Raw genomic sequence first — 8285 nt, 5'->3', positions numbered from 1 at the left:
GGTGACATCGCTCGTAATCAAGTTATAATTGGCCAGCCAGTCAATTCCAGGTAGATTAAAATCCCCATATATATGCACACGAAACTTTGTCACGTCTAGCTTCCCTTCTAAATCCCTAAAATGACGTGCAAAAACGTCCGAGCTAAGGTGTGGCGGAAAGTAGTAGTTACCTATTAAAAAATTAAGCCCATCACGGCACGTCACCTCGATCCATACACATTCCGAGTACAATTCAAGATCGTACCTTCTCCTTGCACACAGAGAAGTGTCAACGGCCGTTAAAACACCTCCCCATATCGCTGTCGCGTGGCGGCATAATCTCGGTCTTTCCGAAATACTGAATAACACGGAGGAAAATACTAAGAGCTGGGGATAGTGTCCTCGAGCCACGTTTCAGTAAGGGAGATGATAGTGTACGAATTACCTATAACTCCGGACAAGAACTCGGATGACTTCGTCCTAAGACCACGAACATTCTGGTATTAAAGCGTGCACTCCATGGTACCTGATTATGCGTTTACATCGACCGAGGTGTCCGTGTCCGAGAGTTCTTTAAGAATGCCGAAAAAAGGGCGAAAAAGGCACCCTGCCGGCCAAATGTCAGGTGTGTTGATTTCGTCAAAGTCATCGTTCTCGACCAATACATGAAAAGAGGCGTAACTATCATGTTTAGTTGCAAGCTTGGTGCACTTCATCCACTTGCCTTTGAGAACACCAGCCAGGGATTCCGTAATGTCCGATTCAGTCGTATGTGGATTCAACCGGGAAATGAAGAGCGCTCGACGTCTTGGTTGGCGCGGCACGCAGCTCAGCTTGCTGAGCTGCGTGCCGCGCCAACCAAGACTTCGGTAGGCTTGACCTTTTTCTTTCGCGTGAATGTCTGGAATCCTTCGGCGTCCACGTCATTCCTCTTTGGTTCAGGTTGAGCGGCCGTTGCCAAATTTGAGCGTTGTGGTAAACGAAAGGGTTTAGTTGATTGTCTGCCAATACCATCATCGTCGGTGTTTGTTGTAGACTTGCTCGGATTTTTCAAGGCAGCAGCGAAGTTACTTGATTGTCTAGCTGGCAAACCTTGCACTTCCAACGGTGTGCTCGCTTTGCGCAGCAGTTCCGTGTTTTCCGAAAGCCGCAGACGCAATGCCTCGTTGTCTGCTTTTAGCATTTTCACGTCTTTCGCTAGTGCATCGATTTTGTTGCAAAGCTGGGCAACAAGCATGTGAAGACTGACCTCGGTAACGCACGATTCATGGTTGGCGTGCGAACCAGTTTCTTCCATTGAAATGGACGAGTGGGCGTCACCAACCTTCGTTTCCTGAGAGTCCAGGCGCTTCACACACGTAGAGCACTTGTAGCTGCTGACACCGTTCACCATGAGCAGGTCGTAATCCCCTTCAACCACGTTGATGCATTTGCAGTGAAATCTGCGCCTGCAGGTCCCGGAGCAAGCAAGAAACTGCTGCCATCCATAGAAGGGGGCGGAGCAGCTCCCGCACACGTCCTTACTGCCCGTCATTCCGAGCAGGAATGACGGGCAGTAAGTTTTAGTAAGTAAGACAGTAAGTCTTAGTTAGGGGACGTCGTTTTCCGAAAATATCTCTTTTATAGAACTATAAAGAATCCAGATTCAGGAAGTTTGTGGTTTAAAAGAAAGATCGAAGGCCGCGTCATTGGGTATCTTCTCCATGGAATCCCGTGTAGCTTTCTAGACAACAAAAGTTTTGGAAATGACTAATTTTTAAAATCCGTTCCCAAGATACTAATAAATATAACTATTAGCGATCTTGACTAGAGCTGTCTTTTAAAGGTGAACGTTTTTATTACCGAGTGAATATAGATAGGCCATAGACTTACCGGTTTTTAACGAAAAACTTTGATAAACATCCGCCAGTATCCAAACAAAAAATCAGTTAAAACATAAAAATACAGATTTCTAAAAATTTTGATCTAAGCGAGGATAGTTTTTGACGAAACCATTTCTTTGTAAACGCTGGTCGGGCTCGTGGTTTTCCTAGAATCATGCACTCCGCATGTCTCGAATCAGTAAGATCCTTGACCTTCGAGAACAACGTCATAAGAGTGAGACCATTCAGTCGGTCCCCATGTAATATTACAACGCCTTACCTCTATTTATATGAGAAATGGATAGCTGATGACTGGTCGAAACTACAACGGCGATCGTTATCGGTTGAATACCGCGAAAGAATTGAAAGCGATCCCTTGCCTTTCTCGTTGCAGAAACCTTTTGCTTGAAAGCAATTCAATTTTCGTTTTCTCCTTTGAAGCAGAAGGGTGGCAGGGTACAAAGAAAGCGAAAAGCTACGGATGATTTCATTAAAAAGTACCCTGGCTTCGGTGGATGCTCGAATCCTTGCCCGTCTTTTACAAGAACTCTGGGTTTATGGTAAACGTGACGCGTAACAAGTGCGTACACAGCTTGTAAATTAAACACGAATGTTAAGTTCATCATTTCTTTTTTCTTTAAAGACAATCTTGGTTCCCAGTGTCTGTACAAAACAAAAAACCAAAATACACTGGTAAAAAAAAAAGCACCGATAAACATTACACATTCGAAGATTTTCCTGATAAACACGAGCAAACCTACAAGTTGTACAAAGGGAAAACGATTCCCTTTGGACGACTTACTCAAAAAGTTAGTGATTACAATTACTCTTACTTAAAGCGGATTCACTCAGATTACTTGATTACTTCAAAGAAAACGTATTTGCCCATTACTTTAACCTGTAACCGTCACTCTTCCGATTTCTTCAAAAGCTTCATATTGTTTTCTAGTCTAACGTCACGTAAACAACCTTGTGACGTTGATAGTACAAAGCGGTTTCGCGATATTTATATCAGCTTGAAAAAGAGCCCATTGTACTCTCCATGTGTGCATTAGAATTACCGGATTACAGACTACTGTCCTTCTCAATTCCTGTGGAACCCCAACGTCTTAACCTACTTGTCGCAAAGAGTTCATTTTCCTTTGTTGTCTTACCTTATTTTTGACATCATCTTCTTTCGGTAATGCTACAGGAAACAGAGTGGTGAACTGCTTTGGGTCAGATTAAGACATTTTAGGAGGTGACGGGTGGACCTTTTGAACGGTTTTTAAGGACACATATCCTCCATGAACCATACAATTTCGAACTGAAAGTATTTCGACAAACTCGGCTTTGCAGTCCTAGCTGAAAGCACCAATCTAACATATATCTAAAGTAACTTGAAGAAGGGTGTGGTCTGCCTTTGCGGAGCTCAGTAGCAGTTGTCTTTTCTACTCATGTTCCTAAAGTTTAGAATTTGATCAAGTGGACATATACGGCAATAGTTATAGCTCGAGGCATGGTGACTAAGTAGTCGTGAACCCGAGTACTCTAAGGGAGGAAAGGAGGATAGATAGAAATCTCTACAGGTAACTTCCAAAGACAATCAGAGATTGTTCTGGTGATTACTACATAAGACAAGCAAAGAAAAATTACAAAAATACCTTAAAATTAAGTATATAAAATATACGATTACATGTAATAGGTGCTTCACGAGTTATAACCAAAAAACAGGATATGTATAAAAATCAGCATGATTTAAATCCTGGACTAAATTACACCCGTTTTACTGTAATGATTTAAATCGAACATTCTACTAAAAAATAATTCCCAAGATATATTTTAGTAGGTGTGTGGCCTTCATTTGAGAAATGCTCTTTTTGAAACGTTTCGTATTTAACTTAAATAATCATCTAGCCAGAAAGATTCTAGTAGGCTGAACACGAACAAAAAGCAGCGATCGTCTGAGCAACGTTAAGCTTTCTTTGTATACCTTCCACTCCGCTTGTTGGTTAAGTGGTGTTTTATTACAAGCAAGTAATATAGCAAAAAAGAGAATAGAAAACAAGAAAATGAAGTATTGCAAGCAAATTTAAACATAAAACATGCAATTAAAGCTTTGTTTTTACAAACAAAAAAGTAAGGTTGTATTCATTCGAGTATGGCGAGATTTGTATCGATAGAAAGCTATTAATTGAAGTGTTATTCAAATGTACAGTGATCCTTTCGTACGCATTGTTTTCAATAGTTAGATGGCGGGCCAATCAATCTGCCATTGCTTTAAGAAACAATTAGTTAGAAACAATTAGTTTTGTTTTGGGCCACACTAATTTGTATCAAATTAATATCTTGTTTTAATCAAACAAATCTGATTTACATAAAATAAATTTGATAAATTTAATATAAAAAAATTAAGTTTTTTTTTTCCAACCTGCCAAGAAAACATGAAACCGCAATCGCACTGCTCGCACGTTATAGTGAATACACGGTGTTTGTTGCAAGCATATAATAGGGAGATTTAGGGAACCATCTTTGCACATTCAGTACAGTACGATTTGCCCTCCGATAAGAACTGCACATGTGCGAGTCTTCTGCAGTACCAGAGGCGCAGTTAGTACCGGAGGGCTTATCGCACCGTATTGGATGTGCAAAGACGGTTCGCTAAAAACTCCCTAATGTCTCTTGTGTGATGCATTCGCAGTGTCACCGAGACTTTTAACGGTTCGGTATTAAAGGCGAACATCGACTTCAACTGGGCCAAAACAGCGGATTTTCTGACGACGTGATTCTCGATGCACGCGCGTGGCTTTGCAGAAACAAGCATCTCAAAAGCCTCCAGCAGGCAGCTGCAATCAATCTTTCAAGTCGGGACGGAACCGTCTGGGCATCCGCCATCGTCACTCATAGCGCGAACTGTCCTCCCCCTCAACCGACCTCGGGGTGCCTTGCGCCTCCTGACAGACGTGCGCTCCAAGACCTACACACTTCGTTTCGTCTTTTAGATTGGACCGCGGTTGACCGAACGGGCCGTACTAGCCAATCCGGCGCCGGGAAGATGGGTCATGTGACTACACACCGAGCGCGTCGCTGCGCCCCTGTGCAAGGCCACGGGATACCCACGTGGCTTTGGATTTCCTCTCGTTGGCTCGCACCGTCTTTCACGGTCCATCGTATACGGTGAAACTGAAGCGCTCGCGGACGTGCGCGCACCGGCAGTAAAATAGAAATACGAAAGCACACAGAAATGCGGTGAAGTCTGCGGTATATCGCTTTACGCGGAGACGTTTAGAGCCGCCTAGGCGGCCCATGAGTTGGCTCTCACTTCATTTTGTTTCTTATTTTACTAGTCGAAACGCTTTTGTCGCTGGCCGTTCCGAGTTCGGAAGACGCCTCTATAGTCCAGGGCTGCGGAACAATGAGGAAGGAAACTCGGGGACATCGAGCAAAGACGTGGCATAAATGGTGACGAAGAGATACGTTCCGCTTTGTGGGACGTTATAGAGAAAATCGGCCGAGAGCAAAGAATGAAACGATCCAGATTGACGAGCAGGCTTGGATTTCCTCGTGGTCGATGAGCCCGGGCTACAAAGGAACGTCTTCGCTAGACTCTTCTACGGTGCCATAGCTATGACCACAAGGAGAAAAAAAAAAAGTCTGTTGACAGGGATGTCTGCTCATATGAGGTTTCTGAAAATGGCAACGTTTCTGCAATTTTTATTCCAGACTGAGTCATTCCGGAAATTGGATCCCTTGTGAACCTAGCCAGAGGAAGAGATTAAAAAATATATATATAATATTTGGAACGATGCAAATTTGAGAATCATCCTGCATTCTGCTGTGTTCTCAAATATGAATTTTCAAAATCACAACGATTAGAATATCTAATTCCGGTATTGGGGGTACTCGTGACATTCTCGTGAACTTCTCCTTTTGTCATTTTGGGAGGGGTGGGGGGGAGGGGGGAAGTGGGAGGGGGGAATAGGAAGAGGAGGAGGAGGAGGACTCCAGCCCCCAAGCTGCCTCATAGTTCATAGTAGGCGTGTACGCGCAGGGTGCCTCCGAAGGCGCCTGCTTTTTTCGTTGCAAACTACGTAGGCGCTCACCGAGCCTAGCTTGTTGAGCACTCTGCAAAAGCCGGCAGCCATGTGAACTTCTGTTATCATTTCAAACGAAAGCGGAAAACAATAATGACTCTATATATTTCTTTTTGAAATATAAAGAAGCATTGTATGATTAAAAAAAACATTACGACACGGCGACACAAACTTTAAAGCCAACATTTCACATGCCAATCATCTCTCCAGTCAATGTGAGCTCTAAGCACGCTGTAAGCACAAGGCGGGGCTCAGCGGGCTGTGCTCTCAACATTTACCAACTAAGAAGCATCTAATCACGTAAGCATGGCAATATTTTTTTGTGTTAACACTTTCTTTAGTACTTCTTTTATCTAGGCCCTTTAGAATTAGTTTTTCTTCATTTGAGAGATTTTGAAGTTTGGTATAACCTGGGTGCATATATTTACGTTTTTGTAAGAAAGTAAAACTAGCGCAAAGTGTTATGGGTTTTGTGAAAGATATGAATTCTTGAATAAATTTAGCTAGCATATGCCTTTCGTGATTTTCACCACATAATAAATTAGTCACTTTGGTATCTTTCAACAATCTTAATAATTAATCTCTCTGGCGACACGCCAGAAAATCATAAGAAGACAAAATATATATTGACGTTCTCGTATTAATTTTTTTTCCATAATTAATATAAACGCGTTATCTTAACATGACAGCAGGCAAGACGAAATGTGAAAATGCATAGAACAAAATACTTCACGAACTCGCAATACTGCATGCAATACCTTTTACGGCTTCATCAGAAACTCTTTTTAAGTATCTCAAACGCCTCAATGTTCACTCAAAAAAAAAAAAAAAAAACTTAGACCGGTAGGAGCGAACTAACATTGTTGAATGCAGACATTTGTACCGCAGTACGGCCAGCTTAAAAGTAGGCTGGAAATTCAGTTCGGCACGATTGCGTCAGGAATTCAAAAAAAAAAAAAAAAAAGAACTGATCATTGCCTACAATCAACTAGACTCTCAAACTATATATTCGCATTTATAAAACTCTTGCTGTTACCGCAATGTCGAAATAGGAAAACTCAAGACGGGAGGATTTCGTTTGCGGCCAAAATTACACAAAACAACTGTTTCTTTTTCTCTTCAAACTATTTTTAGAGCTAGTGACAAGCACCGCAACATTCCACACGGCGCGGCCGTCCAATCCCACGCGTTATTGTCCGTGTCCAGGGACCGCGTCCCGATTGCGTACGACCAACGGGCCAGCGGTTCCTTCTTATTTGCCGCGCGGTTGCTCTTTACCTCTTCGGTTGTGACAATCGTGAGCCCCGTTGCGTAAGCCCGTAATCCGTTTATCCGAAGAACAAAAGATTGCGTCCGCCGGGTTCTTAATCCTGCGGAGGATTACGGGTCACCTGGATTCCCAGCCCTTCAACCCCCACGCTTGCACAGACGGACGCTCACACAGGTGTGCTCTAACCAGTGTGACTGGATTTCAGAGTGTCTTCAACCGCTGGATCCCGGTCACGTGGTTTATGGGCGGTGTTTTTAATAAGAGGAGGAAAGTAAAGTGTTGATTAAATACTTTGTGTTGATCGTCTACAAGTGTATCCGCCTCTCTGAACTCTTTCCTCGTCACAGCACGTGACAACGCAACACATGGGTACTATCCGACCGATCTGCACAGGAGTAGTCCGCCATTATATTGCAAACGCTCTCTCTATATGGTTGGAGTTGCTCCGCCTCTTAAGTCTAGGATCTCTAATTCCAAACTAAACTCTCCACGCACCTCCGCTGACAGCGTGGGTGGTTCATCACCGTGTCTGTCAGGGTCGTCCGCGCGCTCGGGCGAGTTTGGGCCGCTAAAGATAAGATGTAACAACTCGGCACAACCTGATCGAAGATCACAGCAACGCGCAGGGAGGAATGTGACTTGCTTTGTGAACGCGGCCCGATGACTGGTCTTCGATTCGTCATTTCTGTGGTCTAGTCCCACAGAGACGCAAACCGTAAGCACTACACGAAGTCGAGTCAGACATTATAATCATGTACATAGCTGTAGGTGAACAGTTTCGCGCTTAAGCGTTATCTAGTGATAACAAAAACATAACTTTAAACAAATGATAAAACCGTATGTTTAAAAAAAGTGGATAGACAGAAACTTTGATGTTTGTCGCTCAAATCCAGAGGCGGACAAGCGACTGCTATTATTCGTTGGTGGAAATAAAGCTGGCTTTTGGATAACCGAGATATTTTTAGTGGGACACCTTGTTCGCCGACATGGTGTTCAGTCGCCAGTTGGGGATGCTCAAAATTGAAGCGTGGAAAAGGCCTGCTAGCAAAAGTGTAGCCGCCGTGACTGCAATTAATGTCAGTTTAATGTTAATCTAGTGGA

The 8285-nt window shown here is 43.2% G+C and overlaps 1 pseudogene; it reads right to left on the bottom strand.

The window, feature by feature from the left end:
• Nucleotides 1-353: 353 nt before the first annotated feature.
• LOC120840443 lies at nucleotides 354-1216 on the bottom strand (annotated as a pseudogene).
• Nucleotides 1217-8285: the final 7069 nt, after the last annotated feature.

Source organism: Ixodes scapularis, unplaced genomic scaffold (genome assembly GCF_016920785.2).
Source record: "Ixodes scapularis isolate PalLabHiFi unplaced genomic scaffold, ASM1692078v2 PGA_scaffold12__126_contigs__length_90152505, whole genome shotgun sequence".
NCBI classification, from domain to species: Eukaryota; Metazoa; Arthropoda; class Arachnida; order Ixodida; family Ixodidae; genus Ixodes; species Ixodes scapularis.
The sequence above is the reverse complement of the archived record's forward strand: the minus strand, read 5'-3'. Positions and strand labels throughout refer to the sequence as shown.